Consider the following 13,818-nt stretch of genomic DNA (forward strand, 5'->3'; position numbering starts at 1 on the left):
TTGCACATTCCTTTGGCCGCTCCCGCTCAACTACGGAGACGAGTTTTACCACGGTTCAACTGCACCAGTGCCTATTTACCATGGTTTCGACCCCTTTCAGAACACGCTTGCCGCCGCTAGACGCGTGAATAATGAGCAGCGAGCTAAAACTTACCGTAAACGTGCAAAATAATAAAACGTGCTAAACATACGTCGCGCTCGTGCGTTTTGTTTTGCACGCGGTGCAAAAAAATTAAAAAGGGAACGCAACACGAGGACTTCCCAGGAGGTCACCCATCCCAGTACTACTCTCGCCCAAGCACGCTTAACATCAGAGTTCTGATGGGATCCGGTGCTTTAGTGCTGGTATGATCACATCCGACATGTTACCCCCGTCTTTGTCCCTTATGCTTGCCCCTCCCAGCTCCACTACACACACGATTGCACTTTCCTTTGGCCGCTCCCGCTCAACTACGGAGACGAGTTTTACCACGGTTCAACTGCACCAGTGCCTATTTACCATGGTTTCGACCCCTTTCAGAACACGCTTGCCGCCGCTAGACGCGTGAATAATGAGCAGCGAGCTAAAACTTACCGTAAACGTGCAAAATAATAAAACGTGCTAAACATACGTCGCGCTCGTGCGTTTTGTTTTGCACGCGGTGCAAAAAAATTAAAAAGGGAATGCAACACGAGGACTTCCCAGGAGGTCACCCATCCCAGTACTACTCTCGCCCAAGCACGCTTAACTTCGGAGTTCTGATGGGATCCGGTGCTTTAGTGCTGGTATGATCGCATACGACATGTTACCCCCGTCTTCGTCCCTTATGCTTGCCCCTCCCAGCTCCACTACACACACGATTGCACATTCCTTTGGCCGCTCCCGCTCAACTACGGAGATGAGTTTTACCACGGTTCAACTGCACCAGTGCCTATTTACCATGGTTTCGACCCCTTTCAGAACACGCTTGCCGCCGCTAGACGCGTGAATAATGAGCAGCGAGCTAAAACTTACCGTAAACATGCAAAATAATAAAACATGCTAAACATACGTCGCGCTCGTGCGTTTTGTTTTGCACGCGGTGCAAAAAAATTAAAAAGGGAATGCAACACGAGGACTTCCCAGGAGGTCACCCATCCTAGTACTACTCTCGCCCAAGCACGCTTAACTTCGGAGTTCTGATGTGATCCGGTGCTTTAGTGCTGGTATGATCGCATCCGACATGTTACCCCCGTCTTCGTCCCTTATGCTTGCCCCTCCCAGCTCCACTACACACACGATTGCACATTCCTTTGGCCGCTCCCGCTCAACTACGGAGACGAGTTTTACCACGGTTCAACTGCACCAGTGCCTATTTACCATGGTTTCGACCCCTTTCAGAACACGCTTGCCGCCGCTAGACGCGTGAATAATGAGCAGCGAGCTAAAACTTACCGTAAACGTGCAAAATAATAAAACGTGCTAAACATACGTCGCGCTCGTGCGTTTTGTTTTGCACGCGGTGCAAAAAAATTAAAAAGGGAATGCAACACGAGGACTTCCCAGGAGGTCACCCATCCTAGTACTACTCTCGCCCAAGCACGCTTAACTTCGTAGTTCTGATGGGATCCGGTGCTTTAGTGCTGGTATGATCGCATCCGACATGTTACCCCCGTCTTCGTCCCTTATGCTTGCCCCTCCCAGCTCCACTACACACACGATTGCACATTCCTTTGGCCGCTCCCGCTCAACTACGGAGACGAGTTTTACCACGGTTCAACTGCACCAGTGCCTATTTACCATGGTTTCGACCCCTTTCAGAACACGCTTGCCGCCGCTAGACGCGTGAATAATGAGCAGCGAGCTAAAACTTACCGTAAACGTGCAAAATAATAAAACGTGCTAAACATACGTCGCGCTCGTGCGTTTTGTTTTGCACGCGGTGCAAAAAAATTAAAAAGGGAACGCAACACGAGGACTTCCCAGGAGGTCACCCATCCCAGTACTACTCTCGCCCAAGCACGCTTAACATCGGAGTTCTGATGGGATCCGGTGCTTTAGTGCTGGTATGATCGCATCCGACATGTTACCCCCGTCTTTGTCCCTTATGCTTGCCCCTTCCAGCTCCACTACACACACGATTGCACTTTCCTTTGGCCGCTCCCGCTCAACTACGGAGACGAGTTTTACCACGGTTCAACTGCACCAGTGCCTATTTACCATGGTTTCGACCCCTTTCAGAACACGCTTGCCGCCGCTAGACGCGTGAATAATGAGCAGCGAGCTAAAACTTACCGTAAACGTGCAAAATAATAAAACGTGCTAAACATACGTCGCGCTCGTGCGTTTTGTTTTGCACGCGGTGCAAAAAAATTAAAAAGGGAACGCAACACGAGGACTTCCCAGGAGGTCACCCATCCCAGTACTACTCTCGCCCAAGCACGCTTAACTTCAGAGTTCTGATGGGATCCGGTGCTTTAGTGCTGGTATGATCGCATCCGACATGTTACCCCCGTCTTCGTCCCTTATGCTTGCCCCTCCCAGCTCCACTACACACACGATTGCACATTCCTTTGGCCGCTCCCGCTCAACTACGGAGACGAGTTTTACCACGGTTCAACTGCACCAGTGCCTATTTACCATGGTTTCGACCCCTTTCAGAACACGCTTGCCGCCGCTAGACGCGTGAATAATGAGCAGCGAGCTAAAACTTACCGTAAACGTGCAAAATAATAAAACGTGCTAAACATACGTCGCGCTCGTGCGTTTTGTTTTGCACGCGGTGCAAAAAAATTAAAAAGGGTATGCAACACGAGGACTTCCCAGGAGGTCACCCATCCTAGTACTACTCTCGCCCAAGCACGCTCAACTTCGGAGTTCTGATGGGATCCGGTGCTTTAGTGCTGGTATGATCACATCCGACATGTTACCCCCGTCTTCGTCCCTTATGCTTGCCCCTCCCAGCTCCACTACACACACGATTGCACATTCCTTTGGCCGCTCCCGCTCAACTACGGAGACGAGTTTTACCACGGTTCAACTGCACCAGTGCCTATTTACCATGGTTTCGACCCCTTTCAGAACACGCTTGCCGCCGCTAGACGCGTGAATAATGAGCAGCGAGCTAAAACTTACCGTAAACGTGCAAAATAATAAAACGTGCTAAACATACGTCGCGCTCGTGCGTTTTGTTTTGCACGCGGTGCAAAAAAATTAAAAAGGGAATGCAACACGAGGACTTCCCAGGAGGTCACCCATCCCAGTACTACTCTCGCCCAAGCATGCTTAACTTCGGAGTTCTGATGGGATCCGGTGCTTTAGTGCTGGTATGATCGCATCCGACATGTTACCCCCGTCTTCGTCCCTTATGCTTGCCCCTCCCAGCTCCACTACACACACGATTGCACATTCCTTTGGCCGCTCCCGCTCAACTACGGAGACGAGTTTTACCACGGTTCAACTGCACCAGTGCCTATTTACCATGGTTTCGACCCCTTTCAGAACACGCTTGCCGCCGCTAGACGCGTGAATAATGAGCAGCGAGCTAAAACTTACCGTAAACGTGCAAAATAATAAAACGTGCTAAACATACGTCGCGCTCGTGCGTTTTGTTTTGCACGCGGTGCAAAAAAATTAAAAAGGGAACGCAACACGAGGACTTCCCAGGAGGTCACCCATCCCAGTACTACTCTCGCCCAAGCACGCTTAACATCGGAGTTCTGATGGGATCCGGTGCTTTAGTGCTGGTATGATCGCATCCGACATGTTACCCCCGTCTTTGTCCCTTATGCTTGCCCCTTCCAGCTCCACTACACACACGATTGCACTTTCCTTTGGCCGCTCCCGCTCAACTACGGAGACGAGTTTTACCACGGTTCAACTGCACCAGTGCCTATTTACCATGGTTTCGACCCCTTTCAGAACACGCTTGCCGCCGCTAGACGCGTGAATAATGAGCAGCGAGCTAAAACTTACCGTAAACGTGCAAAATAATAAAACGTGCTAAACATACGTCGCGCTCGTGCGTTTTGTTTTGCACGCGGTGCAAAAAAATTAAAAAGGGAACGCAACACGAGGACTTCCCAGGAGGTCACCCATCCCAGTACTACTCTCGCCCAAGCACGCTTAACTTCAGAGTTCTGATGGGATCCGGTGCTTTAGTGCTGGTATGATCGCATCCGACATGTTACCCCCGTCTTCGTCCCTTATGCTTGCCCCTCCCAGCTCCACTACACACACGATTGCACATTCCTTTGGCCGCTCCTGCTCAACTACGGAGACGAGTTTTACCACGGTTCAACTGCACCAGTGCCTATTTACCATGGTTTCGACCCCTTTCAGAACACGCTTGCCGCCGCTAGACGCGTGAATAATGAGCAGCGAGCTAAAACTTACCGTAAACGTGCAAAATAATAAAACGTGCTAAACATACGTCGCGCTCGTGCGTTTTGTTTTGCACACGGTGCAAAAAAATTAAAAAGGGAACGCAACACGAGGACTTCCCAGGAGGTCACCCATCCCAGTACTACTCTCGCCCAAGCACGCTTAACTTCGGTGTTCTGATGGGATCCGGTGCTTTAGTGCTGGTATGATCGCATCCAACATGTTACCCCCGTCTTCGTCCCTTATGCTTGCCCCTCCCAGCTCCACTACACACACGATTGCACATTCCTTTGGCCGCTCCCGCTCAACTACGGAGACGAGTTTACCACGGTTCAACTGCACCAGTGCCTATTTACCATGGTTTCGACCCCTTTCAGAACACGCTTGCCGCCGCTAGACGCGTGAATAATGAGCAGCGAGCTAAAACTTACCGTAAACGTGCAAAATAATAAAACGTGCTAAACATACGTCGCGCTCGTGCGTTTTGTTTTGCACGCGGTGCAAAAAAATTAAAAAGGGAATGCAACACGAGGACTTCCCAGGAGGTCACCCATCCCAGTACTACTCTCGCCCAAGCACGCTTAACTTCAGAGTTCTGATGGGATCCGGTGCTTTAGTGCTGGTATGATCGCATCCGACATGTTACCCCCGTCTTCGTCCCTTATGCTTGCCCCTCCCAGCTCCACTACACACACGATTGCACATTCCTTTGGCCGCTCCCGCTCAACTACGGAGACGAGTTTTACCACGGTTCAACTGCACCAGTGCCTATTTACCATGGTTTCGACCCCTTTCAGAACACGCTTGCCGCCGCTAGACGCGTGAATAATGAGCAGCGAGCTAAAACTTACCGTAAACGTGCAAAATAATAAAACGTGCTAAACATACGTCGCGCTCGTGCGTCTTGTTTTGCACGCGGTGCAAAAAAATTAAAAAGGGAATGCAACACGAGGACTTCCCAGGAGGTCACCCATCCTAGTACTACTCTCGCCCAAGCACGCTTAACTTTGGAGTTCTGATGGGATCCGGTGCTTTAGTGCTGGTATGATCGCATCCAACATGTTACCCCCGTCTTCGTCCCTTATGCTTGCCCCTCCCAGCTCCACTACACACACGATTGCACATTCCTTTGGCCGCTCCCGCTCAACTACGGAGACGAGTTTTACCACGGTTCAACTGCACCAGTGCCTATTTACCATGGTTTCGACCCCTTTCAGAACACGCTTGCCGCCGCTAGACGCGTGAATAATGAGCAGCGAGCTAAAACTTACCGTAAACGTGCAAAATAATAAAACGTGCTAAACATACGTCGCGCTCGTGCGTCTTGTTTTGCACGCGGTGCAAAAAAATTAAAAAGGGAATGCAACACGAGGACTTCCCAGGAGGTCACCCATCCTAGTACTACTCTCGCCCAAGCACGCTTAACTTCGGAGTTCTGATGGGATCCGGTGCTTTAGTGCTGGTATGATCGCATCCGACATGTTACCCCCGTCTTCGTCCCTTATGCTTGCCCCTCCCAGCTCCACTACACACACGATTGCACATTCCTTTGGCCGCTCCCGCTCAACTACGGAGACGAGTTTTACCACGGTTCAACTGCACCAGTGCCTATTTACCATGGTTTCGACCCCTTTCAGAACACGCTTGCCGCCGCTAGACGCGTGAATAATGAGCAGCGAGCTAAAACTTACCGTAAACATGCAAAATAATAAAACATGCTAAACATACGTCGCGCTCGTGCGTTTTGTTTTGCACGCGGTGCAAAAAAATTAAAAAGGGAATGCAACACGAGGACTTCCCAGGAGGTCACCCATCCTAGTACTACTCTCGCCCAAGCACGCTTAACTTCGGAGTTCTGATGTGATCCGGTGCTTTAGTGCTGGTATGATCGCATCCGACATGTTACCCCCGTCTTCGTCCCTTATGCTTGCCCCTCCCAGCTCCACTACACACACGATTGCACATTCCTTTGGCCGCTCCCGCTCAACTACGGAGACGAGTTTTACCACGGTTCAACTGCACCAGTGCCTATTTACCATGGTTTCGACCCCTTTCAGAACACGCTTGCCGCCGCTAGACGCGTGAATAATGAGCAGCGAGCTAAAACTTACCGTAAACGTGCAAAATAATAAAACGTGCTAAACATACGTCGCGCTCGTGCGTTTTGTTTTGCACGCGGTGCAAAAAAATTAAAAAGGGAATGCAACACGAGGACTTCCCAGGAGGTCACCCATCCTAGTACTACTCTCGCCCAAGCACGCTTAACTTCGGAGTTCTGATGGGATCCGGTGCTTTAGTGCTGGTATGATCACATCCGACATGTTGCCCCCGTCTTCGTCCCTTATGCTTGCCCCTCCCAGCTCCACTACACACACGATTGCACATTCCTTTGGCCGCTCCCGCTCAACTACGGAGACGAGTTTTACCACGGTTCAACTGCACCAGTGCCTATTTACCATGGTTTCGACCCCTTTCAGAACACGCTTGCCGCCGCTAGACGCGTGAATAATGAGCAGCGAGCTAAAACTTACCGTAAACGTGCAAAATAATAAAACGTGCTAAACATACGTCGCGCTCGTGCGTTTTGTTTTGCACGCGGTGCAAAAAAATTAAAAAGGGAATGCAACACGAGGACTTCCCAGGAGGTCACCCATCCCAGTACTACTCTCGCCCAAGCACGCTTAACTTCGGAGTTCTGATGGGATCCGGTGCTTTAGTGCTGGTATGATCGCATCCGACATGTTACCCCCGTCTTCGTCCCTTATGCTTGCCCCTCCCAGCTCCACTACACACACGATTGCACATTCCTTTGGCCGCTCCCGCTAAACTACGGAGACGAGTTTTACCACGGTTCAACTGCACCAGTGCCTATTTACCATGGTTTCGACCCCTTTCAGAACACGCTTGCCGCCGCTAGACGCGTGAATAATGAGCAGCGAGCTAAAACTTACCGTAAACGTGCAAAATAATAAAACGTGCTAAACATACGTCGCGCTCGTGCGTTTTGTTTTGCACGCGGTGCAAAAAAATTAAAAAGGGAACGCAACACGAGGACTTCCCAGGAGGTCACCCATCCCAGTACTACTCTCGCCCAAGCACGCTTAACTTCGGAGTTCTAATGGGATCCGGTGCTTTAGTGCTGGTATGATCGCATCCGACATGTTACCCCCGTCTTCGTCCCTTATGCTTGCCCCTCCCAGCTCCACTACACACACGATTGCACATTCCTTTGGCCGCTCCCGCTCAACTACGGAGACGAGTTTTACCACGGTTCAACTGCACCAGTGCCTATTTACCATGGTTTCGACCCCTTTCAGAACACGCTTGCCGCCGCTAGACGCTTGAATAATGAGCAGCGAGCTAAAACTTACCGTAAACGTGCAAAATAATAAAACGTGCTAAACATACGTCGCGCTCGTGCGTTTTGTTTTGCACGCGGTGCAAAAAAATTAAAAAGGGAACGCAACACGAGGACTTCCCAGGAGGTCACCCATCCCAGTACTACTCTCGCCCAAGCACGCTTAACTTCGGATTTCTTATGGGATCCGGTGCTTTAGTGCTGGTATGATCGCATTCGACATGTTACCCCCGTCTTCGTCCCTTATGCTTGCCCCTCCCAGCTCCACTACACACACGATTGAACATTCCTTTGGCCGCTCCCGCTCGACTACGGAGACGAGTTTTACCACGGTTCAACTGCACCAGTGCCTATTTACCATGGTTTCGACCCCTTTCAGAACACGCTTGCCGCCGCTAGACGCGTGAATAATGAGCAGCGAGCTAAAACTTACCGTAAACGTGCAAAATAATAAAACGTGCTAAACATACGTCGCGCTCGTGCGTTTTGTTTTGCACGCGGTGCAAAAAAATTAAAAAGGGAATGCAACACGAGGACTTCCCAGGAGGTCACCCATCCCAGTACTACTCTCGCCCAAGCACGCTTAACTTCGGAGTTCTGATGGGATCCGGTGCTTTAGTGCTGGTATGATCACATCCGACATGTTACCCCCGTCTTCGTCCCTTATGCTTGCCCCTCCCAGCTCCACTACACACACGATTGCACATTCCTTTGGCCGCTCCCGCTCAACTACGGAGACGAGTTTTACCACGGTTCAACTGCACCAGTGCCTATTTACCATGGTTTCGACCCCTTTCAGAACACGCTTGCCGCCGCTAGACGCGTGAATAATGAGCAGCGAGCTAAAACTTACCGTAAACGTGCAAAATAATAAAACGTGCTAAACATACGTCGCGCTCGTGCGTTTTGTTTTGCACGCGGTGCAAAAAAATTAAAAAGGGAACGCAACACGAGGACTTCCCAGGAGGTCACCCATCCCAGTACTACTCTCGCCCAAGCACGCTTAACATCGGAGTTCTGATGGGATCCGGTGCTTTAGTGCTGGTATGATCGCATCCGACATGTTACCCCCGTCTTTGTCCCTTATGCTTGCCCCTTCCAGCTCCACTACACACACGATTGCACTTTCCTTTGGCCGCTCCCGCTCAACTACGGAGACGAGTTTTACCACGGTTCAACTGCACCAGTGCCTATTTACCATGGTTTCGACCCCTTTCAGAACACGCTTGCCGCCGCTAGACGCGTGAATAATGAGCAGCGAGCTAAAACTTACCGTAAACGTGCAAAATAATAAAACGTGCTAAACATACGTCGCGCTCGTGCGTTTTGTTTTGCACGCGGTGCAAAAAAATTAAAAAGGGAACGCAACACGAGGACTTCCCAGGAGGTCACCCATCCCAGTACTACTCTCGCCCAAGCACGCTTAACTTCAGAGTTCTGATGGGATCCGGTGCTTTAGTGCTGGTATGATCGCATCCGACATGTTACCCCCGTCTTCGTCCCTTATGCTTGCCCCTCCCAGCTCCACTACACACACGATTGCACATTCCTTTGGCCGCTCCCGCTCAACTACGGAGACGAGTTTTACCACGGTTCAACTGCACCAGTGCCTATTTACCATGGTTTCGACCCCTTTCAGAACACGCTTGCCGCCGCTAGACGCGTGAATAATGAGCAGCGAGCTAAAACTTACCGTAAACGTGCAAAATAATAAAACGTGCTAAACATACGTCGCGCTCGTGCGTTTTGCTTTGCACGCGGTGCAAAAAAATTAAAAAGGGAACGCAACACGAGGACTTCCCAGGAGGTCACCCATCCCAGTACTACTCTCGCCCAAGCACGCTTAACTTCGGAGTTCTGATGGGATCCGGTGCTTTAGTGCTGGTATGATCGCATCCGACATGTTACCCCCGTCTTCGTCCCTTATGCTTGCCCCTCCCAGCTCCACTACACACACGATTGCACATTCCTTTGGCCGCTCCCGCTCAACTACGGAGACGAGTTTTACCACGGTTCAACTGCACCAGTGCCTATTTACCATGGTTTCGACCCCTTTCAGAACACGCTTGCCGCCGCTAGACGCGTGAATAATGAGCAGCGAGCTAAAACTTACCGTAAACGTGCAAAATAATAAAACGTGCTAGACATACGTCGCGCTCGTGCGTTTTGTTTTGCACGCGGTGCAAAAAAATTAAAAAGGGAACGCAACACGAGGACTTCCCAGGAGGTCACCCATCCCAGTACTACTCTCGCCCAAGCACGCTTAACATCGGAGTTCTGATGGGATCCGGTGCTTTAGTGCTGGTATGATCGCATCCGACATGTTACCCCCGTCTTTGTCCCTTATGCTTGCCCCTCCCAGCTCCACTACACACACGATTGCGCTTTCCTTTGGCCGCTCCCGCTCAACTACGCAGACGAGTTTTACCACGGTTCAACTGCACCAGTGCCTATTTACCATGGTTTCGACCCCTTTCAGAACACGCTTGCCGCCGCTAGACGCGTGAATAATGAGCAGCGAGCTAAAACTTACCGTAAACGTGCAAAATAATAAAACGTGCTAAACATACGTCGCGCTCGTGCGTTTGCTGCTAAAACTTACCGTAAACGTGCAAAATAATAAAACGTGCTAAACATACGTCGCGCTCGTGCGTTTTGTTTTGCACGCGGTGCAAAAAAATTAAAAAGGGAACGCAACACGAGGACTTCCCAGGAGGTCACCCATCCCAGTACTACTCTCGCCCAAGCACGCTTAACTTCGGAGTTCTGATGGGATCTGGTGCTTTAGTGCTGGTATGATCGCATCCGACATGTTACCCCCGTCTTCGTCCCTTATGCTTGCCCCTCCCAGCTCCACTACACACACGATTGCACATTCCTTTGGCCGCTCCTGCTCAACTACGGAGACGAGTTTTACCACGGTTCAACTGCACCAGTGCCTATTTACCATGGTTTCGACCCCTTTCAGAACACGCTTGCCGCCGCTAGACGCGTGAATAATGAGCAGCGAGCTAAAACTTACCGTGAACGTGCAAAATAATAAAACGTGCTAAACATACGTCGCGCTCGTGCGTTTTGTTTTGCACGCGGTGCAAAAAAATTAAAAAGGGAATGCAACACGAGGACTTCCCAGGAGGTCACCCATCCCAGTACTACTCTCGCCCAAGCACGCTTAACTTCGGAGTTCTGATGGGATCCGGTGCTTTAGTGCTGGTATGATCGCATCCGACATGTTACCCCCGTCTTCGTCCCTTATGCTTGCCCCTCCCAGCTCCACTACACACACGATTGCACATTCCTTTGGCCGCTCCCGCTCAACTACGGAGACGAGTTTTACCACGGTTCAACTGCACCAGTGCCTATTTACCATGGTTTCGACCCCTTTCAGAACACGCTTGCCGCCGCTAGACGCGTGAATAATGAGCAGCGAGCTAAAACTTACCGTAAACGTGCAAAATAATAAAACGTGCTAAACATACGTCGCGCTCGTGCGTTTTGTTTTCCACGCGGTGCAAAAAAATTAAAAAGGGAATGCAACATGAGGACTTCCCAGGAGGTCACCCATCCCAGTACTACTCTCGCCCAAACACGCTTAACTTCGGAGTTCTGATGGGATCCGGTGCTTTAGTGCTGGTATGATTGCATCCGACATGTTACCCCCGTCTTCGTCCCTTATGCTTGCCCCTCCCAGCTCCACTACACACACGATTGCACATTCCTTTGGCCGCTCCCGCTCAACTACGGAGACGAGTTTTACCACGGTTCAACTGCACCAGTGCCTATTTACCATGGTTTCGACCCCTTTCAGAACACGCTTGCCGCCGCTAGACGCGTGAATAATGAGCAGCGAGCTAAAACTTACCGTAAACGTGCAAAATAATAAAACGTGCTAAACATACGTCGCGCTCGTGCGTTTTGTTTTGCACGCGGTGCAAAAAAATTAAAAAGGGAACGCAACACGAGGACTTCCTAGGAGGTCACCCATCCCAGTACTACTCTCGCCCAAGCACGCTTAACTTCGGAGTTCTGATGGGATCCGGTGCTTTAGTGCTGGTATGATCGCATCCGACATGTTACCCCCGTCTTCGTCCCTTATGCTTGCCCCTCCCAGCTCCACTACACACACGATTGCACATTCCTTTGGCCGCTCCCGCTCAACTACGGAGACGAGTTTTACCACGGTTCAACTGCACCAGTGCCTATTTACCATGGTTTCGACCCCTTTCAGAACACGCTTGCCGCCGCTAGACGCGTGAATAATGAGCAGCGAGCTAAAACTTACCGTAAACGTGCAAAATAATAAAACGTGCTAAACATACGTCGCGCTCGTGCGTTTTGCTTTGCACGCGGTGCAAAAAAATTAAAAAGGGAACGCAACACGAGGACTTCCCAGGAGGTCACCCATCCCAGTACTACTCTCGCCCAAGCACGCTTAACTTCGGAGTTCTGATGGGATCCGGTGCTTTAGTGCTGGTATGATCGCATCCGACATGTTACCCCCGTCTTCGTCCCTTATGCTTGCCCCTCCCAGCTCCACTACACACACGATTGCACATTCCTTTGGCCGCTCCCGCTCAACTACGGAGACGAGTTTTACCACGGTTCAACTGCACCAGTGCCTATTTACCATGGTTTCGACCCCTTTCAGAACACGCTAGACGCGTGAATAATGAGCAGCGAGCTAAAACTTACCGTAAACGTGCAAAATAATAAAACGTGCTAAACATACGTCGCGCTCGTGCGTTTTGTTTTGCACGCGGTGCAAAAAAATTAAAAAGGGAATGCAACACGAGGACTTCCCAGGAGGTCACCCATCCTAGTACTACTCTCGCCCAAGCACGCTTAACTTCGGAGTTCTGATGGGATCCGGTGCTTTAGTGCTGGTATGATCGCATCCGACATGTTACCCCCGTCTTCGTCCCTTATGCTTGCCCCTCCCAGCTCCACTACACACACGATTGCACATTCCTTTGGCCGCTCCCGCTCAACTACGGAGACGAGTTTTACCACGGTTCAACTGCACCAGTGCCTATTTACCATGGTTTCGACCCCTTTCAGAACACGCTTGCCGCCGCTAGACGCGTGAATAATGAGCAGCGAGCTAAAACTTACCGTAAACGTGCAAAATAATAAAACGTACTAAACATACGTCGCGCTCGTGCGTTTTGTTTTGCACGCGGTGCAAAAAAATTAAAAAGGGAATGCAACACGAGGACTTCCCAGGAGGTCACCCATCCTAGTACTACTCTCGCCCAAGCACGCTTAACTTCGGAGTTTTGATGGGATCCGGTGCTTTAGTGCTGGTATGATCGCATCCGACATGTTACCCCCCGTCTTCGTCCCTTATGCTTGCCCCTCCCAGCTCCACTACACACACGATTGCACATTCCTTTGGCCGCTCCCGCTCAACTACGGAGACGAGTTTTACCACGGTTCAACTGCACCAGTGCCTATTTACCATGGTTTCGACCCCTTTCAGAACACGCTTGCCGCCGCTAGACGCGTGAATAATGAGCAGCGAGCTAAAACTTACCGTAAACGTGCAAAATAATAAAACGTGCTAAACATACGTCGCGCTCGTGCGTTTTGTTTTGCACGCGGTGCAAAAAAATTAAAAAGGGAATGCAACACGAGGACTTCCCAGGAGGTCACCCATCCTAGTACTACTCTCGCCCAAGCATGCTTAACTTCGGAGTTCTGATGGGATCCGGTGCTTTAGTGCTGGTATGATCACATCCGACATGTTACCCCCGTCTTCGTCCCTTATGCTTGCCCCTCCCAGCTCCACTACACACACGATTGCACATTCCTTTGGCCGCTCCCGCTCAACTACGGAGACGAGTTTTACCACGGTTCAACTGCACCAGTGCCTATTTACCATGGTTTCGACCCCTTTCAGAACACGCTTGCCGCCGCTAGACGCGTGAATAATGAGCAGCGAGCTAAAACTTACCGTAAACGTGCAAAATAATAAAACGTGCTAAACATACGTCGCGCTCGTGCGTTTTGTTTTGCACACGGTGCAAAAAAATTAAAAAGGGAACGCAACACGAGGACTTCCCAGGAGGTCACCCATCCCAGTACTACTCTCGCCCAAGCACGCTTAACTTCGGTGTTC

At 50.6% G+C, this 13,818-nt stretch overlaps 32 non-coding genes across 32 annotated transcripts; all 32 read right to left on the bottom strand.

The window, feature by feature from the left end:
- Positions 1-240: 240 nt before the first annotated feature.
- Positions 241-359, bottom strand: LOC123175422 (5S ribosomal RNA). The gene has a single exon (XR_006487890.1). It is a non-coding gene; the product is annotated as a 5S ribosomal RNA (ribosomal RNA).
- Positions 360-660: 301 nt separating this feature from the next.
- Positions 661-779, bottom strand: LOC123175390 (5S ribosomal RNA). Its single transcript, XR_006487859.1, has one exon. It is a non-coding gene; the product is annotated as a 5S ribosomal RNA (ribosomal RNA).
- A 301-nt stretch (positions 780-1,080) lies between these two features.
- Positions 1,081-1,199, bottom strand: LOC123175395 (5S ribosomal RNA). Its single transcript, XR_006487864.1, has one exon. It is a non-coding gene; the product is annotated as a 5S ribosomal RNA (ribosomal RNA).
- A 301-nt stretch (positions 1,200-1,500) lies between these two features.
- Positions 1,501-1,619, bottom strand: LOC123175417 (5S ribosomal RNA). The gene has a single exon (XR_006487885.1). It is a non-coding gene; the product is annotated as a 5S ribosomal RNA (ribosomal RNA).
- Positions 1,620-1,920: 301 nt separating this feature from the next.
- LOC123175411 (5S ribosomal RNA) lies at positions 1,921-2,039 on the bottom strand. The gene has a single exon (XR_006487880.1). It is a non-coding gene; the product is annotated as a 5S ribosomal RNA (ribosomal RNA).
- Positions 2,040-2,340: 301 nt separating this feature from the next.
- LOC123175403 (5S ribosomal RNA) lies at positions 2,341-2,459 on the bottom strand. Its single transcript, XR_006487872.1, has one exon. It is a non-coding gene; the product is annotated as a 5S ribosomal RNA (ribosomal RNA).
- A 301-nt stretch (positions 2,460-2,760) lies between these two features.
- On the bottom strand, positions 2,761-2,879 carry LOC123175421 (5S ribosomal RNA). The gene has a single exon (XR_006487889.1). It is a non-coding gene; the product is annotated as a 5S ribosomal RNA (ribosomal RNA).
- A 301-nt stretch (positions 2,880-3,180) lies between these two features.
- Positions 3,181-3,299, bottom strand: LOC123175401 (5S ribosomal RNA). The gene has a single exon (XR_006487870.1). It is a non-coding gene; the product is annotated as a 5S ribosomal RNA (ribosomal RNA).
- A 301-nt stretch (positions 3,300-3,600) lies between these two features.
- Positions 3,601-3,719, bottom strand: LOC123175413 (5S ribosomal RNA). The gene has a single exon (XR_006487882.1). It is a non-coding gene; the product is annotated as a 5S ribosomal RNA (ribosomal RNA).
- A 301-nt stretch (positions 3,720-4,020) lies between these two features.
- Positions 4,021-4,139, bottom strand: LOC123175404 (5S ribosomal RNA). Its single transcript, XR_006487873.1, has one exon. It is a non-coding gene; the product is annotated as a 5S ribosomal RNA (ribosomal RNA).
- A 301-nt stretch (positions 4,140-4,440) lies between these two features.
- On the bottom strand, positions 4,441-4,559 carry LOC123175419 (5S ribosomal RNA). Its single transcript, XR_006487887.1, has one exon. It is a non-coding gene; the product is annotated as a 5S ribosomal RNA (ribosomal RNA).
- Positions 4,560-4,859: 300 nt separating this feature from the next.
- LOC123175398 (5S ribosomal RNA) lies at positions 4,860-4,978 on the bottom strand. Its single transcript, XR_006487867.1, has one exon. It is a non-coding gene; the product is annotated as a 5S ribosomal RNA (ribosomal RNA).
- Positions 4,979-5,279: 301 nt separating this feature from the next.
- On the bottom strand, positions 5,280-5,398 carry LOC123175397 (5S ribosomal RNA). The gene has a single exon (XR_006487866.1). It is a non-coding gene; the product is annotated as a 5S ribosomal RNA (ribosomal RNA).
- A 301-nt stretch (positions 5,399-5,699) lies between these two features.
- On the bottom strand, positions 5,700-5,818 carry LOC123175388 (5S ribosomal RNA). Its single transcript, XR_006487858.1, has one exon. It is a non-coding gene; the product is annotated as a 5S ribosomal RNA (ribosomal RNA).
- Positions 5,819-6,119: 301 nt separating this feature from the next.
- LOC123175396 (5S ribosomal RNA) lies at positions 6,120-6,238 on the bottom strand. The gene has a single exon (XR_006487865.1). It is a non-coding gene; the product is annotated as a 5S ribosomal RNA (ribosomal RNA).
- A 301-nt stretch (positions 6,239-6,539) lies between these two features.
- Positions 6,540-6,658, bottom strand: LOC123175391 (5S ribosomal RNA). Its single transcript, XR_006487860.1, has one exon. It is a non-coding gene; the product is annotated as a 5S ribosomal RNA (ribosomal RNA).
- A 301-nt stretch (positions 6,659-6,959) lies between these two features.
- LOC123175412 (5S ribosomal RNA) lies at positions 6,960-7,078 on the bottom strand. The gene has a single exon (XR_006487881.1). It is a non-coding gene; the product is annotated as a 5S ribosomal RNA (ribosomal RNA).
- Positions 7,079-7,379: 301 nt separating this feature from the next.
- LOC123175399 (5S ribosomal RNA) lies at positions 7,380-7,498 on the bottom strand. Its single transcript, XR_006487868.1, has one exon. It is a non-coding gene; the product is annotated as a 5S ribosomal RNA (ribosomal RNA).
- Positions 7,499-7,799: 301 nt separating this feature from the next.
- LOC123175418 (5S ribosomal RNA) lies at positions 7,800-7,918 on the bottom strand. Its single transcript, XR_006487886.1, has one exon. It is a non-coding gene; the product is annotated as a 5S ribosomal RNA (ribosomal RNA).
- Positions 7,919-8,219: 301 nt separating this feature from the next.
- Positions 8,220-8,338, bottom strand: LOC123175392 (5S ribosomal RNA). Its single transcript, XR_006487861.1, has one exon. It is a non-coding gene; the product is annotated as a 5S ribosomal RNA (ribosomal RNA).
- A 301-nt stretch (positions 8,339-8,639) lies between these two features.
- On the bottom strand, positions 8,640-8,758 carry LOC123175414 (5S ribosomal RNA). Its single transcript, XR_006487883.1, has one exon. It is a non-coding gene; the product is annotated as a 5S ribosomal RNA (ribosomal RNA).
- Positions 8,759-9,059: 301 nt separating this feature from the next.
- LOC123175406 (5S ribosomal RNA) lies at positions 9,060-9,178 on the bottom strand. The gene has a single exon (XR_006487874.1). It is a non-coding gene; the product is annotated as a 5S ribosomal RNA (ribosomal RNA).
- A 301-nt stretch (positions 9,179-9,479) lies between these two features.
- Positions 9,480-9,598, bottom strand: LOC123175393 (5S ribosomal RNA). The gene has a single exon (XR_006487862.1). It is a non-coding gene; the product is annotated as a 5S ribosomal RNA (ribosomal RNA).
- A 301-nt stretch (positions 9,599-9,899) lies between these two features.
- LOC123175415 (5S ribosomal RNA) lies at positions 9,900-10,018 on the bottom strand. Its single transcript, XR_006487884.1, has one exon. It is a non-coding gene; the product is annotated as a 5S ribosomal RNA (ribosomal RNA).
- Positions 10,019-10,388: 370 nt separating this feature from the next.
- LOC123175410 (5S ribosomal RNA) lies at positions 10,389-10,507 on the bottom strand. The gene has a single exon (XR_006487878.1). It is a non-coding gene; the product is annotated as a 5S ribosomal RNA (ribosomal RNA).
- Positions 10,508-10,808: 301 nt separating this feature from the next.
- LOC123175423 (5S ribosomal RNA) lies at positions 10,809-10,927 on the bottom strand. Its single transcript, XR_006487891.1, has one exon. It is a non-coding gene; the product is annotated as a 5S ribosomal RNA (ribosomal RNA).
- Positions 10,928-11,228: 301 nt separating this feature from the next.
- On the bottom strand, positions 11,229-11,347 carry LOC123175420 (5S ribosomal RNA). Its single transcript, XR_006487888.1, has one exon. It is a non-coding gene; the product is annotated as a 5S ribosomal RNA (ribosomal RNA).
- Positions 11,348-11,648: 301 nt separating this feature from the next.
- On the bottom strand, positions 11,649-11,767 carry LOC123175402 (5S ribosomal RNA). The gene has a single exon (XR_006487871.1). It is a non-coding gene; the product is annotated as a 5S ribosomal RNA (ribosomal RNA).
- Positions 11,768-12,068: 301 nt separating this feature from the next.
- LOC123175394 (5S ribosomal RNA) lies at positions 12,069-12,187 on the bottom strand. Its single transcript, XR_006487863.1, has one exon. It is a non-coding gene; the product is annotated as a 5S ribosomal RNA (ribosomal RNA).
- Positions 12,188-12,478: 291 nt separating this feature from the next.
- LOC123175400 (5S ribosomal RNA) lies at positions 12,479-12,597 on the bottom strand. The gene has a single exon (XR_006487869.1). It is a non-coding gene; the product is annotated as a 5S ribosomal RNA (ribosomal RNA).
- Positions 12,598-12,898: 301 nt separating this feature from the next.
- Positions 12,899-13,017, bottom strand: LOC123175408 (5S ribosomal RNA). Its single transcript, XR_006487876.1, has one exon. It is a non-coding gene; the product is annotated as a 5S ribosomal RNA (ribosomal RNA).
- A 302-nt stretch (positions 13,018-13,319) lies between these two features.
- On the bottom strand, positions 13,320-13,438 carry LOC123175409 (5S ribosomal RNA). The gene has a single exon (XR_006487877.1). It is a non-coding gene; the product is annotated as a 5S ribosomal RNA (ribosomal RNA).
- Between the last annotated feature and the right edge of the window lie 380 nt (positions 13,439-13,818).

Source organism: Triticum aestivum, unplaced genomic scaffold, assembly GCF_018294505.1.
Source record: "Triticum aestivum cultivar Chinese Spring unplaced genomic scaffold, IWGSC CS RefSeq v2.1 scaffold118405, whole genome shotgun sequence".
In the NCBI taxonomy this organism is placed as follows: domain Eukaryota; kingdom Viridiplantae; phylum Streptophyta; class Magnoliopsida; order Poales; family Poaceae; genus Triticum; species Triticum aestivum.